Here is a 19005-nt window from a genome sequence, read left to right as displayed (position 1 = left end):
ATGGAGTGACCTCATCAAGCCAAGACCACAGGAGACCAGGTAGCGAGAGCTGATAGGGAAATCAATGTCTGTGCCCAAAAGAAAATGCCTCCCTCACCACCACCTGCACTGTGCCATGCCATCTTGGCTGAAGGCCGAGGACTCAGAATACGCAGCTCTGGACCCCCACCTAGTGGTTATAGGCTATAACTTCAACTGAATAATATCACTATGAGCAAAATCCGTACTTCCAGAATCAAGCAGTTCATCCAAGCTCCAAACAAAAGGGAAAACAATAAGTGCCCAGAATTATGCCCTGAGGACTCAGAAATAAGTAAACTAAATGACAGTGAGTTCAGAATAGCTATCATCAAAAAACTCAATGAAGTAAAAGAGAATATAGAGAAACAATTCAATGAGTTCAGGAGCTACTTCACAAAAGAGATTGAAGCTATAAAGAAGAATCATTCAGAAATACTGGAGATGAAAGACACCATGGAAGAGAGAACGCAAAATACAGATTCCCTGAATGCTCGTGTGGACACCATAGAGGAGCGAATCAGCATAATCGAAGATAGACATGTTGAAATGCTCCAGACATGCTCCAAGAAATATCTGACTCAATGGGGAAATGCAACATGAGAATTATAGGTATCCCAGTAGGTGAAGAGAAGGAGAATGGAGCAGAAAATGTGCTCAAATGAATAATAGCAGAGAACTTTCTAAATCTAGGGAATGAGAGAGAAATGTGTGTGGAGGAATATTTCAGATCTCCTAGATTTGTCAATGTAAAAAGACCTACTGAAAGGCATATAGTAGTAAAACTGACAAAAACGAATGAAAAAGAAAGAATACTCAGGGCAGCAAGGCAGAAGAAAATAACCTACCAAGGAACCCCTATCAGACTTTCAGCAGATTTCTCTGCAGAAACCTTACAAGCTAGGAGACAGTGGAATGACATATTCAAAACTTTAAAAGATAAAAATCTTCACCCAAGAATACTCTATCCAGGAAAAATATCCTTCAGATAGGAAAGAGAAATTAAAACTTTTCCAGACAAACAAAAGCTAAGGGACTTCATAGCCACGAGATTCCCCCCTACCAGAAAAGCTCAAGGGGTCAAAAACAGAGTAAGGAGACAGATAGAATCAGAATAGGATAGCAAATATTCAATGATAGCATTAGGATAAAGGGAAAGAAAACACCAAAAACAAAGACAATCTTATCACTTTAACCACAAACTCACAACACAAGTTGGAATAAGATGTGAAAATAATAACTTAGGAGAGGAGGAGGAAAGGGACTGACTCAGTTTAGACTAAGGAAATAAGAGGCCATCAGAAAATGGACTATGTTATACACAAGATTCTGAATACAAATTTCAGGGTAGCCACTAAACTAAAAAGCAGACCAGAGACCCAAAAAATAAATAAGGAAAAAATTAATAAATGCAGCATAATAAACTGTAGAAATCAATGGGTAGACCAAAACACACAGGATGAGAAACAAAGGAATTGCATGAAAACCAGAAAGCCAGTGACAAAATGACAGCATTAAGCCCTCATACATCAATAATCACCCTCAATGTAAACAGATTGAACTCTCTAATAAAAAGAAAGAGCGTGGTGAGGTGGATTAAAAAACAAGATCCAACAATTTGTTGCCTCCAGGAAGCACATCTCAGCTCGAATAACAAACACAGGCTCAGAGTGAAGGAGTGGAAAATGATACTCTGAGCTAATGGCAAACAAAAGAAAGCAGGTGTCGCAATGCTTATATCAGACAAAGTAGATTTCAAGATAAGGCAGCTAAAGAGAGACAAAGAGGGCCAACATATAATGATGAAAGGGACACTCCATCAAGAAGAAATAGCACTTATAAATATCTATGCACCCAACACAGGAGAACCAAAGTTCATAAAGCAACTATTAACAAACCTAAAAGAAGATATCAAAAATGACACAATAATAGTAGAGGATCTCAACACCCCACTCACATTATTGGACAGATCATCCAGACAGAAAATCAACAAGGAAACAGTGGAATTAAATGAAAAGCTAAAACATTTGGACTTAATAGACATATATAGAACACTCCATCCAAAAACAGCAGAATACACTTTCTTCTCAAGTGCCATGGAACATTCTCAAGGATAGACCATATGCTGGGAAAGAAGGCAAGCCTCTATAAATTAAAAAAAATTGAAATAGTAACAAGCATCTTCTCTGATCATAGTGCTATAAAGTTAAAAATTAATTACAAGAAAAAACTGAGAAAGGGACAAAGATCTGGAGACTAAACAACATACTATTGAACAAGCAATGGATCATTGAAGAAATTAAGGGAGAAATGATAAAATATCTGGAGACAAATGAAAATGATAACATTCCATACCAACTTATATGGGATGCAGCAAAAGCCATATTAAGAGGGAAATTCATCACAATACAGGCACACCTTAACAAACAAGAAACATCCCAAATAAGCAATCTCAAATTATACCTAACTGAATTAGAAAAAGAACAAACAAAGCCCAAAGTCAACAGAAGGAGAGAAATAATAAAAATCAGAGCAGAAATAAATGCTATTGAAACAAAAAATGCAGTAGAAAGGATCAATGAAACAAAGAGCTGGTTCTTTGAGAAGACAAATATAATTGACAAACACCCAGCCAGACTTACAAAGAAAGAAAGAGAGAAAGCTCAAACAAACAAAATAAAAAACGAAAGAGGAGAAATAACAAAAGACTCCACAGAAATACAACGGATTATAAGAGAATACTATGAAAAACTATATGCCAACAAAATGTATAACCTAGAGGAAATGGATAAATTCTTAGACTACTACAACTTCCCAAAGCTAAGTCAAGAAGAAGCAGACAATCTGAACAGACAGCTCACAAAGAAAGAGATTGAAACAGCAATCAAAAGCATCTCAAAGAATTCAACCTCAGGACCAGTTGGCTTTCCTGGGCAATTCTACCAAACTTTCAGAGAAAATTTAAGACCTAGACTTTTCAAGCTATTCCAAAAACTTAGGGAGGATGGAACACTTCCTAACACATTCTACAAGGCCAACATCACTCTGATACCAAAGCCTGACAAGGACAGCATGAAAAAGAACTACAGACCAATATCGCTGATGAACATAGATGCAAAAATCTCAACAAAATTTTGGCAACCCGAATTCAGCAATTCATCAAAAGGATCATACATCACGATCAAGTGGGATTCATACCAGGGACACAGGGATGGTTCAACATCCACAAATCAATCAACGTGATACACCACATCAACAAATTGAGGAATAAAAACCACATGATCATCTCAATAGATGCAAAGAAAGCATTTGACAAGATTCAACAGCCATTTATGACAAAAACTCTGAATAAAATGTGGATAGAAGGAAATTAACTCTTCATAATAGAGGCCATATGTGACAAATCCACAGCCAAAATCATGCTCAATGGGCAAAAACTGAGCACCATCCCCCTGAGAACAGGAACAAGATGAGGATGCCCTCTATCACCACTGTTATTCAACATAGTACTGGAGGTTTTGGCCAGAGCAATTAGGCAAGAGAAAGGAATCAAGGGAATCCAAATAGGGAGTGAAGAAGTTAAACTCTTGCTGTTTGCAGATGACATGATCTTATATATAGAAAACCACAAAGAATCCATGGGAAAACTATGAGAAATACTCAACAACTACAGCAAAGTTGTAGGGTATAAAATCAACTTACATAAATCAGTAGCATTTCTATACTGTAATAACGAACTAACAGAAAAAGAACTCAAGACACAATACCATTCACAATCACAACAAAAAGATAAAATACCTTGTATTGAATTTAACTAAGGAAGTGAAAGACCTATACAATGAAAACTACAAGACTTCCCTGAAATAAAGTGATGATGAAATAAAGAGATGGGAAAGACATTCCATGCACATGGATTTGAAGAATAAACATAGTTAAAATGTCCATACTACCTAAAGCAATCTACAGATTCAATGCAATCCCAACCAGAATCCCAATGACATTCTTTACAGAAATAGAACAAAGAATCCTAAAATTCATATGGGGCAACTAAAGACCCCAAATTGCTAAAGCAATTCTGAGAAAAAGGAACAAAGCTGGAGGTATCACAATCCCTGACTTCAAAACATACTACAAAGCTACAGTAATCAAAATGCATGGTACTCGTACAAAAACAGGTGCACGGATCAGTGGAACAGAATTGAAAGCCCAGAAATAAAATGGCACATCTGGAGGGCATACAATGGAGAAAAGAAAGTCTCTTCAAAAAATGGTGCTGGGAAAACTGGAAAGCCATATGTAAAAGAATGAAAATTGACTATTCTTTTTCACCATTCATAAAAATAAACCCAAAATGGATCAAAGACCCAAAGGTAAGACCTGAAGTCATAAGACTTCTAGAAGAAAATATAGGCTCTTTGACATCAGTATTAAAAGGATCTTTTTGGACACCATGTATTCTCAGACAAGGGAAACAATAGAAAGAATAAACAAATGGGACTTCATCAGACTAAAGAGCTTCTTCAAGGCAAGGGAAAACAGGATTGAAACGAAAAAACAACCCACTAATTGGGAAACAATATTGGCAAGTCATATATCCGACAATGGGTTAATCTTCATAATATATAAATAACTCACACAACTCAACAAGAAAAAATCAAATAACCCAACCAAAAAATGGGCAGGAGACATGAACAGATATTTCTCCAAAGAAGATATACAGATGGCCAATAGCCACATGAAAAGATCCTCATCATCACTGATCATCAGGGAAATGCAAATCAAAACTACACTAAAATATCACCTTACACCCATTAGAATGGCAAAAATAACCAAAACAAAAAGTAACAAATGTTGGAAATGTTGTGGAGAAAAAGAAACCCTGATGCACTGTTGCTGGGAATGCAAACTGGTGCAGCCACTATGGAAAACAGTATGGAGGTTTCTCAAAAAATGAAAAATGGAAATACCATATGACCCAGCCATCCCACTACTGGGTATCTACCCAAAGAAACTGAAATCAGCAATTCCAAAAGCCCCATGCACCCCTATGTTCATTGCAGCATTATGTGCAATAGCCAAGATGTGGAAGCAACACAAGTGCCCATCAACTGATGATTGGATAATGAAGATATGGTATATATATACAATGGAATACTGCTTAACCATAAAAAAGGATAAAATCGCCCCATTCACAACAACATGGATGGACCTTGAGGGTATTATGTTAAGGGAAATAAGCCAGATAGAGAAAGACAATCCATGTATGACTCCACTCACATGTGGAAGTTAAACATGTAGACAAAGAGAACAGATTAGTGGTTACCAGAGGAAAGGTGGGGTGGGGGGTGGGCACCAAGGGTGAAGGGGTGCACCTACAACACGACTGACAATAATGTACAACTGAAATTTCACAAGGTTGTAAACTATCATAATCTCAACAAAAATTAAAAGAAAAGATTTTATTTTTCTCCTAATTCTTACTCTGAAAAAGGCAAAGTAAAAATGCAGAAGCAAATGCAAAGTGACTCTTGCCCTCAGTCTCGGGAAACCAAAAGCAGTCAGTGAGGCCTATGGCTCTACATTCAAAGAGAGTAGCGATTACTCCACCCAGCCCATAATTCTCCTGTGGAAACCAACAACCAGCTAGACCAGATTTACAACTTTCACGAGAAATCTGGATTTTTATGTGAATTCTGATTTTAAGATGTTCAGATATGCCAAAACTCTATGACTCAAACAAAACAGATCTATGGATTGAATCCAGCCCATGGAACACCACTCTGCTGCCAGGAGAGCCATATCAAAATTGGGTAAAGCCAGAGAACTGAGTAAGTAGGAGTAAAGGCTCAGTTAAAATACAGCACCAATCCCCCAAATAATAATAACAATAAATCATAGTATATTTCTATTTGTAAGAGAGGTTTAGATTCACATAATTAGTTTAAATTATTGAGACAGAAAAAGAAAGAAATCCATCCTCCCAGGATTTTGTTCCCCAGCTATAACACCCGATCTTGGAGAGGTGGAGAAAAGAGAACAAATAAGCAATGAGCAAAACTGAGGCTCTCACTGCCTTAGACACAGCCCAACAACATATAATAAGTCAAAAATTCAAGGTACTGAATTAATTATTTTTGAAATAAAAGACTGTTTTTTCTATAATAATGGTGCATTTATTTTTATTTGAAATACTTTTTCAAATAGAAAAACTTTTAAAAGAGTGCAGTTACAAGTATTAGGCCAAGAATTAGGAATGCACAGCTAATGTGACATTATATAGTCTGTATGCTCAGTATGTAAAAGTATAAGAAGTTCTCGTTCAGCAAGGAAAAAAAAAGACAAACAATAATGCATAGGTTGTTATATTTACTCACAATACTAGCGCAGTGTGAAAAAGTGCTTATTCTCAGAGGATCACAATTGTGTCCTTACATGTATCTTTGAGTAAAGTTTTACTTTTATTATTCAACTTTTATGGCAAATGCAAAAAAAATGAAAAAGGTATTATGCAATACACCTGGCACATAGTAGGTGATGAATATATATTTGTTGAAAGAATAAATGGATTATCTTACCATATTCAGCAAGACAGTATCCATATGTCTAAGATATCTATATCTAAAATTAACAGAAACATATAATTGGATATGCTTATAGAACCACCTAAAAGCCATTAATTATAGGCTTATGACAGCTAATAAGATTCAATCTGAACAGAAACATAAAGACATTGCAAACAAAGAAATACATAGAAATTAAAGATCAAATTGCTTTACTGTTATTTGAACCAAAGTTGAACTCTTTGCATATGGAATAAATTTCCTTTTAATAACACAGGATGTCTCTAAAACTATTTTGCATTAGAAGTATAGGTAGAATGTTTATCCCTAATAAAATCTGAAAATATTGTGTTTAATTGACTTATTTTAAGGAGTTAATAAGCAATATAAGTGATTTCAGTTTTAATTTCTGTTATTTTTTGCATCAAATATCTTCTTAACATCCACACCTATTAAGTTTTTGAATCATTGATTGGATAGTGGTAAAGATAGTGTTCATTTTCATTTTCTTCCTTACTGACCAGCACAAATGTCAGAAACATTTACCAACAGAATGTATTTATATTGAACATGAACAGAATAAACAGCTCACAATCATCAATTACAGTATGCAGAACCTGATGCCTAATCCAGATGATTCTTAATGTGACTATGCAATGATTAACATCTCTTACTGTTATGAATTAGAGAAGACTTACCAAATGGCCCATTAGATTCACATTCACAGACTTTTTGTAAAGTTGAATTAAACATAGTGTTAATGCTTGTAGAGTTATTAATCTTTAAAATACCAAGATAATTGTTAGAAAAAAATAAGCAAAGAGACCTGACGTATACCTTTAGTTTCCAGTTTTTATGATATTTATGCTCTAAAAATCTAGGATTCTGTAATTTTAAACATAATAGTCACCAAAAGATGACATCAAGACTGCTTGATGATGCTGGGAATAAGGGAAACCGTCTTCATGTTTAAGGAGTAGGTCTTCATATATCTGGTAGATTAAAGCTGGGCCTCTTCATTGCAATATTTACTTTCTCCTAATTATAAACTGGGTGCATTCATTCTTTCTGACCACAACAGTGAAGCCAAGGAATTGGCTTATCTATTTTCCTCTAATTACCTCTTCACTTTTAAGTAGCAATACTAATAATAACTCATATGAATAGGAGGTAAAAAACTAAGGTTTACTCTCAATTATTCATCTTAATGGGATTTTACTTTCCTTAAATGCATAAAATATTTCTTATGAGTACTTAGTACAGAGCCTTTTATCTTACTAGAGAAAAATATCCAGAGTTCAAGAATGACCTTGCCTAACATAATTTTATTTTGTCGTTAAGATATGATGTTGAAATTCTGAAACCACTATCCAAGTATATGTAATGAAACAGTGAAGCAAATAGATGGAGACGGTGGGAACCAGATTTCTCACTACTGGAGTGCGAAGTTACAGAAAAGCAAGTGGACAAGGTTAGAATGATCATGTGGGACTGAATTATAGTTGGAGACAACAGTATGAACTCATGTTTTAATATAGATACAGATGCAAAATAGATAGATACGGGTAGATATACAGACAGATGAAAATATATATAAAATATTTATAGAAATGTGTTTAAAAAGTGGCTAATATTCACACATATTTTCAAACTCTTTTATCTGAGTGAAACTAGAAGCAATAGTAATCCAGAAACAATGAGCACACCCAGAGATTATATCTTGCTTTCCAATACTGTTCTCCATAAGAGGAGCTAGGGTTCCTTGGCAAATGGCTTATTCCACAACTGGGGCAGGGAATATACAAAATGAGTTTGGGACATCTTGTCAGTGGTAGAAATGCTAGGTAATGAAATACCAAAACATACACACACAACAACAATGGTAGTATGTCAAAAGGGCACGGTAGACAACTGTCAAAGCTCCTAATTCTTGCAATAATTTAAGCAACAGAATAAATAATTTATGGGGCTGGCCCCGTGGCCGAGTGGCTAAGTTCGCGTGCTCCGCTTCTGCAGCCCAGGGTTTCGCTGGTTGAGATCCTGGACGCGGACATGGCACTGCTCATCGGGCCATGCTGAGGTGGCGTCCCACATGCCACAACTAGAAGGACCCACAACTAGAATATACAACTATGCCCTGGGGGCGATTTGGGGAGAAAAAGCAGGAAAAAAAAAAAGATTGGCAACAGTTAGCTCAGGTGCCAATATTTTTAAAAAAATAATTAATTAATTAATTTAGTATTGGGTTATAACCCAAAGCATAAAATAAATATCCATGAGACTATACCAATATAAATAAATGGTTAAATAAATGAATAAATTGGGGACAACAGACAAATCTTCCATGCAGAAGAATTCCAAGCAACTTATGTAGATATCTTCCTCTCGGAGAGGCTGAGTATAACTCTCCACCCCTTAAATGTGAGCTACACATAGTAACTTCCTTCTAAAGAGTATGGTCTGGAAAGAGGGAAGGGAGAGGAACTTTTCAGTGGAGAAACGTGACAAACACTACCTCAGCCGAGCAATCAGGGTCAACATCAACTGTGAAAAATCGTGGTGATAACATATACCTTTGATATGAGGCAATGAGAATGGCATTTCACCTCTTTGGCCTTTCTCCCCAAAACCCATAATCACAGTCTAATCATGAGAAAAACATCAAACAAACACAAATTGAGGTACATTCTATAAAATACATGATCAGTACTCCTTAAAACTGTTGAGGTCATCAAATACAAAGAGAGTCTGAGACACTGTCACAATCTAGAGAAATCTAAGGAGATATGATGACTCAATGTAATACGGTATTCTGCGACAGAAAGGAACATTAGGTAGTAACCAAGGAAATCTGAATAAAGTTTGGGTTTTAGTTAATAATAATGTATCAATATTAGTTCACTGTGACAAATGTACCATACTAATGTAAATATTAGCAACAGCTGAAACTGACTGTGGGGAACTCTCTCTATTATCTATTCACAATTTTTTTGTAGTTTGAAAGTATTCTAAAATAAAAACTCATTGAAAAAAACATGACGTTGGTTTTTCTCCCATTGGAATAATGGCAACTCTAGGGTTTTGTTTTGTTTTACATTAGACTTTGCTCACTCTCCATGTTCTTGGCGTTTAGAATCCCTTGCTGACTTCAGTGCTTTGAACTGGCTTGTACTGCCAGCCGTTTCCCAAAGCCTTACTGATGATACCTGAAATATAGCAAGTGAACCTATATTACCTTTTAAATGATATTTGAAACAAGAAATGTATTGCTTATCAGTGTCAAAATCCTATGACTACACATAGGACCATCACAAAACATCAGTGCCAAATGTGCTGAGGCAGCTTACTGACTCATTTTGAAGTTTCTTTAGCAACAGCTTATTTAATTCATTTGACAGCCCATTTATTGTACGTCATGTTCCTATGTTCTCCGTAAACAGAAGCTTTTGCAATCAACAAAAAGGCACATGTAAGACTCTTCTCTCAAAAGACCATAATTTAAATTTAATGGAGAAAGTTCCCAAAAAGATGTAAGAAAAATGTTACTCTAGTTATTAAAAATAAAGACCTTCTACCTTTAAAGTAACATATAGTACAATAAAAAATAAATACATATAGTTTCACATATTACACAGAGAGAAAGAAATTGATATTACTATTAAGTATAACAGAAGTCTTTATTTTTTTTGTTTAATGGTTTAACTAGAAAAGGAAAATAGCACACTTTTATATCAAAGAATGAAGCAAATATAAAGAGGTAGAATGAAATGTAATTATAACTTGCTAACAGTAAGTAGCATTGAAACTTATTAAAATTACATTTTGGATGAGAAGACTAGAAATGGTTTATAAAATAGAAAGTATCAGGTATTTAGCCTAAATGTTTTGAAATACAAGCATGCAATTTGGGCTATTTCACCCATTTTTCTTTACATTACAGCCAATTGCCTTGACAGATGTTTTTGTACTGAGCTATGACTTTTAAAGGAAAAATAAAGCATTAAATAATTGTCCCAAAAATGTTTATTCCAGATATCACATTTGCCTTCAATTCACTTCTGTAAACCAGGGGCCCACAAACAGGAAACTAGGATCAACTAGGAGATTCTGATGTTTTATCCTGTAAACCTCCAAGCCATTTGCTGCTCCACAGTCATCTCTCTTTCTATAGTTTACTCAGAATCCTAGTTGGAAGCAAAGACATGTGGTAGCAATACTGACTCTTCTTTTGAAGGATTGAGATAATAGCACTGCACAAACCTCTGAGTGATATCAAGGATTTTGTAGAAATGAAAAGTGCTTCTTTCTCAATGAAAACAGTAAGATCCCTACACTGACCAAATATATTAAGGGATAAGATGGTCTTAAATGTGAGTGGCTTACAAACTTTACCAAACAGTTTTAGTTGGAGTAATACCTGTTGGTTTCCTTTTCTCCAATATTTCATTATAAGAATGTTCAAATAAATAAATTGAAAGAACTATATGGAGAACACGCATGGTCTCACCATCCAGATTCTATAATTAACATCTTGTGATACTTGCAAATTCACACATCTGTTCGTATTTCTACCCATTAATCAGTCCACCTTATTTTTTCTGGATTTCAAAGCAAGTTGTAAACATCACATTTCGCTCATAAACATTTCATTATGCGTATCAATATTTGTTTATAGTTTTGGAGGTAGAACTTACAAAGTGAAATATATAAATCTCAAGTGTATATTTGCAAAATTTTTCCAAGTCTATATACACCCACTACCAGCAAACTACTGTCAAGATATCAAATATCATATCAGACATTTCCTTTATGTTCCATTCCAGGCAATACCCACTCCACTCCAGCGGACGGAACTACTGTTCTGATATTTTTCACTATAAGTCAGTTCAGCCAGTCTTAGAACTTCATATGATTGTACTCATACAGTCTGCACTTCTTTGTGAAGGGCATATTACACTCAACAAACTGATTTTGAGATTCATCCATGTTGTTTTATAAGAGCTTTATTGAGATATAATGTACACATCACAAAATATATCTACTTTTTTGTTTAAGAGCAGGAAGTTGAATGAAGCAGAACTATCAGAAGAACCATTCATTGAACATGCTATATGCTAGGCACAGTTAGAAAAATTACCAACATCTTATTTCTCAAGACTCCCACAAACACCCCAAGAGGAAAGTACTATTTTCAACTCCATTATATTGAACAGGAAACTGAGGCAGGAGATAAACAGACTTGTCCAAGTTACACAACTAGTAGACAGTAGAGTTGCTTCTCGCTCTAAACCTATATTCTTTTTTGTCACTTTTATGACTGCTGAAAAAAGTGAATATCAACTTGCGATGTATTAACAGAAACATGGCAGTCAGAAGCAGGAAGGGGATAGAGCACTGTGCAATGTCAAGGACAGTCTGCAGGTGGTACAGCATGTCCAGTCTGGTCCCCAGAGTGTCACAGGGATAAGCAAAAGGATATGTCAGAGGACAAGGCCTGGAAACCAAGTCAATCAGGAAAAGAGTTGACAGTCTTAGGGATGTGCTTGCCAGGCTTGAAGTGCTAAGATTCCAAATGCTATACTGTGTAGTACAATCTGTGTGGTTGGATTTCAAAGAAGTAGCCACATAGGTCAGGTAAGGCTTTTTGGAAGAAGTGAGACTGATGAAAGATCATGGAGGCTGAGTGGGATTTGGACAGGCAAAGGCATGAGAGCGGTGGAGAGACAGGAGTGAATGTGAGGAGTGGTAAGTGGGATCTGATTATGAAGATCTCAAACACTTGTTTTAGGAGTTTGGGTCCACACTCTGGTCTTTCTCACCTCAATCTCTAATGTTTCTACCTACACTACTTTTCTCTAGTTCTAGCTTCAGCAGAAACAGATGGAAACTGTGCAGCCTCCTGGACATCAGTCTAGCCACTCTGCCTGCCCAGAGTTGCTCCCTGAGAATCCTGAAAGGAGCCTGAGTAAGCACTCATCCAACCTCTCCCCTGGGCTAGGTCCCAGACCTTCTCTAAACCAGCTGGCTCAGTCCTCCGGAAGGCCTGGCTCTAGGGGAGCCATCACACAGGCATCGCAGGGTCCTGAACACTTGGGATGAAGAGGGAGAAGTCCATGCCTGGCTGAGAGGAAGTTCCCAGTGTCCTGACAGAAACAAGAACCTGGAGACGGCGCTACTTGGGGAGGTGGAGTTATAAAAGGGCAAAGGCTAGACTTCTGTGAACACCACGTGTAGGTGCGTGATGGGGCAGGGGTGAGAGAGGGGTCATTGGAGAGGAGTCACGTTCCTCTGAAGGTTGGCTGAATTGGGAGTCTAGCTTGGAAACAAGCTGAGCATGAACTGGCTTCCAGCTTCATGAGGTATTTGGGGAGGCAGAAGTGCCCAGGCATCACTCAGACAGGTGGCCTGGCAGAAATGGAGTTCCCCAAGTGTAGTGGACCTGAGGTTCTGATCTTGACTTCTCTTTCAGGGAAGCTTCCCAGACCACCAGTGCTGCACACGGCTTGGCTATGCAGTTCAAAAACACCATGGAGCAAGGGGAATTGCACTATGCCTGGCCCTCTCCCTCCTGCCCCACTGCCCTCTTTTCTGTTCTTTTAAAAGAATTTTTATTTAATTTATTTAATCTAAAAAAAAACATGTTCCCTCATTTCTCCCACTCCCCACTCCCTGCCTCTTGCAACCACCCATCTGTTCTCTGCATCAATGAGATTTTTTTTTTTTTGGATTCCACTTATAAGAGGGATCATGCAGTATTTGTCTTTCTCTGTCTGACTGACTTTATTTAGCATAATGCCCTTGAGATCCATTCATGTTGTCACAAACGGCAAGACTCCATTTTTTTAATGGTTGAATAATATTCCATTGTATATATGTATATCACAATTTCTTCATCCATTCATCCATTGATGGACACTTAGGTTGTTTCCATATGTTGGCTATTGTAAATAATGCTGCAATGAATGTGGGATGCGTATATCTTTCTGAATTAGTGTTTTCATTTTCTTTGGGAAAATACCTAGAAGTAGAATTGCTATATCATATAGTAATTCTATTTTTAATTTTTTGAGAAACCTCCATACAGTTTTCCATTGTGTTTGCACCAATTTACATTCACCACCAACATTCCACAAGAGTCCCCTTTTCTCCACATCCTTGCCAACACTTGTTATTGCTTGCCTTTTTGATAACAGCCATTCTAATAGGTGTGAGGAAATATTTCATTGTGGTTTTGATTTGCCTTTCCCCGAGGATGAATGATGTTGAGCCTCTTTTCATGTACCTGTTGGCCATCTGTATGTCTTCTTTGAAAAGTGTCTATTCAGGTCTTTTGCCCAGTTTTTAACTGAATTGTTTGTTTTCTTGCTATTGAGTTGCATGCGTTCTTTGTATATTGTATATCTTATCGGATATATGGTTTGTAATTATTTTCTCCCATTCAGTAGGTTGCCTTTTCATTTTGATGATGATTTCCTTTGATGTATAGAAGTTTTTGAAGTTTAATGTAGTCCCACTCATTTATTTTTGCTTTTGTTGCTTTTGCTTTTGGTGTTAGATTCAAAATTCATCCACAAGACCTAAGTCAAAGAATTTAGCACCTATGATTTCTTCTAGGAGTTTTATAGTTTCAAGTCGTATGTTCAAGGCTTCAATCCATTTTGAGTTAATTTCTGTGTATGGTGTAAGATTCTTCTGCATGTGGCTGTCAAGTTTTTCTCAATCTCATTTTTTGAAGAGATTGTCCTTTCCCCACTATATATTCTTAGCTCCTTTGTCATAAATTAGTTGACCATATATACTTGGGTTTATTTCTGGGTTCTCTATTCTGTTTTATTGATCTGTGTGTCTGTTTTTATGCTGATACCACAATATCATAATTACTATAGCTTTGTAATATAGTTTGAAATCAAGGAGCATGATGCCTCCACATTTATTCTTTGTCAAGATTGCTTTGGCTATTTGGGGTCTTTTGTCATTAGCACAAATTTTAGAATTGTTTGCTCCATTTCTGTGAAAAATTCCATTAGAATTTTAATAGGGTTTGCATTGAATCTGTATATTTTTTGGATGCTGTGGACATTTTTATTTTTATTTATTTGTTTATTTTTGGTGAGGAAGACTGGCCCTGAGCTAACACCTGTTGCCAATCTTTCTCCTTTTGCTTGAGGAAGAGTTGCCTTGAGCTAACATCTGTGGCACTCTTCATCTATTTTGTATGTGAGACTCTTCCATAGCATGGCTCAATGAGTGGTGCATAGGTCTGCACTTGAGATGCGAACCAGCGAACCCCAGGCTGCTGAAGTAGAGCATGTGAACTTAACCACTATGCCACTGGGCTGACCCCAATATGGACATTTTAACAATATTAATTCTTTTGATCTATTTATTTGTGCCTTCTTCAATTTCTTTCATTAATGTCTTATAGTTTTTGATATTCGTGTCTTTCACCCCCTTCTTTAAATTTATTTCTAGTTATTTTATTATTTTTGATACAATTGTAAATGGGATTGTTTTCTTAATTCCTCTGTCTGATAGTTCATTATTAAGCTAAAGAAATGCCACAAATTTTGCATGTTGATTTTGTAGCCTGCAATTTTGCTGAATTTGTTTATTAGTTTCAACAGCTTTTTGATGGAATCTTTAGGATATGTGATATCATGTCATCTGCAAATAGTGACAGTTTTTCCTTTCCAATTTGGGTGACTTTTATTTTTTTTCTTGCTTAATTGCTCTGCTAGGGCTTGCAATACTATGTTGAATAAAAGTGGCGAGAGTGAACCTCCTTGTCTTGTTTCTGGTCTTTGAGGAAAAACTGTCTGCTTTTCACCATTGAGTATGATGTGAGCTCTGGCTTGTCATATATGGCCTTTGTTATGTTGAGTTATGTTCCCTCTCTACCTGCTTTGTTGAGAGTTTTTATCATAAACGGATGTTGAATTTTGTCAAATGCTTTTAGTGCATCTATTGAGATGATCATATGATTTTTATCTTTTACTTTGTTAATGTGGTATATCACATTGATTGATTGATTTGGAGATGTTGACCCATCCTTGCATCCAACGAATAAATCCCACTTGATTGTTGTGTATGATTCTTTTAATGTATTGTTGAATTTGGTCTGCTAATATTTTGTTGAAGAAATAGTCTATTTGAAGTGTAAAAATCAATGAATTTTTAGTAAATATAGAATTATGCAACAATATTGCAATCCAGTTTTAGAATGTCTTCTTTAGCCCAAAAATTTGCCTCATAGTAGTATGCAATTAATTCCCACTTCCAATCTCCAGCCACAGGCAAAAAATAATCTCCTTTCTGTTACTATAGATTTACTATCTTATGGAAGCATACAATATGTAGTCTTTTGGGTCTGTCTTTAGTTCACTTAATATAACGTTTTTGAGGTTCATCTATGTTGTAAGATTTGTCAGTAGTTCATTTCTTTTATTGAATGATATTCCATTGTATGGCTGTACCACGTAATGTTTATCTGTTCACAAATTTATACACATTTTGAGTATCTACCATTAGAGTATTTAGAGTAATATTACTATTTATATTATATATAAATCTTTCTGTCGACACCTATTTTCAGTCTTCTTGGGATTGCTGGGTTGTATGTTATGATTATGTTTAAAGTTTTAAGAAACTGCCAAACTATTTTCCAAAGTGGCTATATCATTTTATGTTCCAGCCAGTATTGTATGTAATACCAGTTTCTGCACATCCTTCCCAGCACTGGTTATTGCTTATCTTTAATCTGCTCTCCATTTCTAAAATTTTGTCATTACAAAATGTTATAAAAATTGAATTATACCATATATAACCTTCAGGGATTGGCTTTTTTCACTCCACACAATTCCCTGGGGATTCATCCAACTAGTTGCATTATTAATAGTTTGTTCTTTTTATTGTTGAATACTATTTTATGGTGTTGATGTACCACAGTTTGTTTATGCATTTGTCTGTTGAAAGAAATCTGGGCTATTTCCAGTTTTTGGTTATTACAAATAAAGTGACTATGAAAATTCTCATATAGAATTTTGTGTGAACTTAAGTTTTCATTTCTCTGTGATAAATGCCCAAGAGTGCAAATGTTGAGATGTATAGTAATTACATGTTAGTTTTATAAGAAAGTAACAAACTTTTCCCAAAGTGCTTCTAACATCTTACAACCAATGTGTGAATTTTATATTTTACTATTTTGTCATTTTATAGTAAATATCTGGAAAATCCAGTTTCTCCACAATCTTGTAGCATTTGGTGTTGGCATGATGTTTTTTATCCATTTTATTGCATGTGTGATGATATTGTGGTTCCAATTTGTATTTTGTGGTTTTAATTTATATTTTCCTAAAGACAAATTATGCTGAGCATCTTTTCCTATTATTTGCCACCTATATATCCTCTTCAAGGAAATGTCTTTTCATGTGTTTTTCCCACTTTCTAATTGGATCTTTTTTTAAATCTTAGAAGTATATAATAATGATATATCAACATTTCAAACATATTTATGTATTTATGTAGTATTTATCAATTTTTTTAATTTAGGTGGTAATAGTTTATAACATTGTGAAATTTCAGTTGTACATTATTATTTATCAGTCACCAGATGTTTGTGCCTGTTTATCCCTTATGCCCACTCCCTGACCCCATTCCCTCTGGTAAGTACTAATCTGTTCTAATGTCCATGTGTTTATCTTCCACACATGAGTGAACTCATACAGTTTTCGTCTTTCTCTGTCTGGCTTATCTTGCTTAACATAATAGTTAAGCATTCATGTTGTTGTAAATGGGATGATTTTGGCTTTTTTATGTCTGAATGATATTCCATTGTGTATATATACCACCTTTTCTTTATCCATTCATCAGTCAGTGGGCACTTGGGTTGCTATCACATCTTGGCTATTGTGAATAATGCTGCAATGAACAAAGGGGTGCATAAGTCTCTTTGAATTGTTGATTTCAAGTTCCTTGGATAAATACTCAGTAGTAGGATAGCTGGGTCATATGATATTTCCATTTTTAATTATTTTAGAAATCTCCATAGTGGGTGCACCTGTTTGCATTCCCACTAGCAGTGTATGAGAGTTCCCTTTTCTCCACATCTTCTCTAACATTTGTAATTTTTTGTTTTGGTTATTATAGCCATTCTAACTGGTGTAAGGTGATTTCTCAATGTAGTTTTGATTTGCATTTCCCTAACGATTAGTGATGTTGAACATATTTTCATGTGCCTGTTGTCCATCTGTGTATCTTCTTTGGAAAAATGTCTGTTCACATTCTCCACCCATTTTTTTTTTTATCAGATTGTTTGTTTGTTTGCTGTTGAGTTGTGTGAGTTCTTTATATATTTTGGAGATTAACCCCTTGTCAGATATAAAATTTGCAAATATTTTCTTCCAGTTGGTGGGTTGTCTTTTTGTTTTGTTCCTGGTTTCCTTTGCCTTACAGAAACTCTTTAGTTCATGATGTTTATTTTTTTCATTGTTTCCCTTGCCCAAGTATACACGGTGTTTGAAAAGATCCTAACACGGATGTCAAAGAATGTACTGTTTATATTTTCTTCTAGGAGTTTCATGGTTGCATGTCTTACCTTCAAGCCTGTAATCCATTTTGAATGAATTTTTGTGTATGGTGAAAGATAATGGCCTAATGTCATTCTTTTGCATGTGGCTGTCCAGTTTTCCTAACGCCATTTATTGAAGAGATTTTCTTTTCTCCGTTGTATGACTTGGCTCTTTTGTCAAAGATTAGGTTGTCCATAGATGTGTGGTTTTATTTCTGGGTTTTCAATTCTGTTCCATTGGTATGTGCTTCTATTTTTGTACTATTTGTACTGTTTTTATTACTATAGCTTTGTAGTATATTTTGAAGTCAAGGATCATGATGCCTCTAGTTCTCTTCTTTTTTCTCAGGATTGCTGTACCTCATCAGGGTGTTTTGTTGCCCCAGAGGAATTTCAAGATCCTTTGTTCTATTTCCATGAAGAATGTCATTGGGATTCTTATTGACTCTGTAGATTGCTTTAGGTAATTTGGACATTTTAACTATGTTTATGCTTCAAATCCATGGCATGAAATATCTGTCCATTTTTTTACATCATCATTGATTTCTTTCAATAATGTCTTATAGTTTTCATTGTATAAGTCTTTTACCTCCTTGGTTAAATTTATTCCTAGATATTTTATTCTTTTTTTGAAGCTGTAAATAGGATTGTATTCCTGAGTTCTCTTTCTGTTAGTTCAATAGAGTATAGAAATGCAACTGATTTTTGTAAGTTGATTTTGTACCTTGCAACTTTGCTATAGTTGTTGATTATTTCTAATAGTCTTCTTATGGATTCTTCAGGGTTTTCTATATATAAAATCATTTCATCTGCAAACAGTGAGAGTTTCAGTTCTTCCTTGCCAATATGGATACCTTTGAT

At 35.5% G+C, this 19005-nt stretch overlaps 1 long non-coding RNA gene across 5 annotated transcripts in view; it reads left to right on the top strand.

Annotated features, from left to right (window-relative positions):
* Positions 1–16809, top strand: part of LOC139045479 (uncharacterized) — a 32930-nt gene extending 16121 nt beyond the window's left edge. For 3 of the 5 annotated variants that reach the window (XR_011503809.1, XR_011503807.1, XR_011503805.1), the window contains 2 exons: positions 7920–8049; positions 12438–16809. This is a non-coding gene — a long non-coding RNA (uncharacterized lncRNA). The remainder of the gene's footprint in view (positions 1–7919; positions 8050–12437) is intronic. The other 2 variants (XR_011503808.1, XR_011503806.1) reach the window with 2 other exon arrangements.
* Positions 16810–19005: the final 2196 nt, after the last annotated feature.

This window comes from Equus asinus, chromosome 6 (genome assembly GCF_041296235.1).
Source record: "Equus asinus isolate D_3611 breed Donkey chromosome 6, EquAss-T2T_v2, whole genome shotgun sequence".
NCBI classification, from domain to species: Eukaryota; Metazoa; Chordata; class Mammalia; order Perissodactyla; family Equidae; genus Equus; species Equus asinus.
Note: the sequence above shows the minus strand (reverse complement) of the source record. Positions and strands in the feature narration are given on the sequence as shown.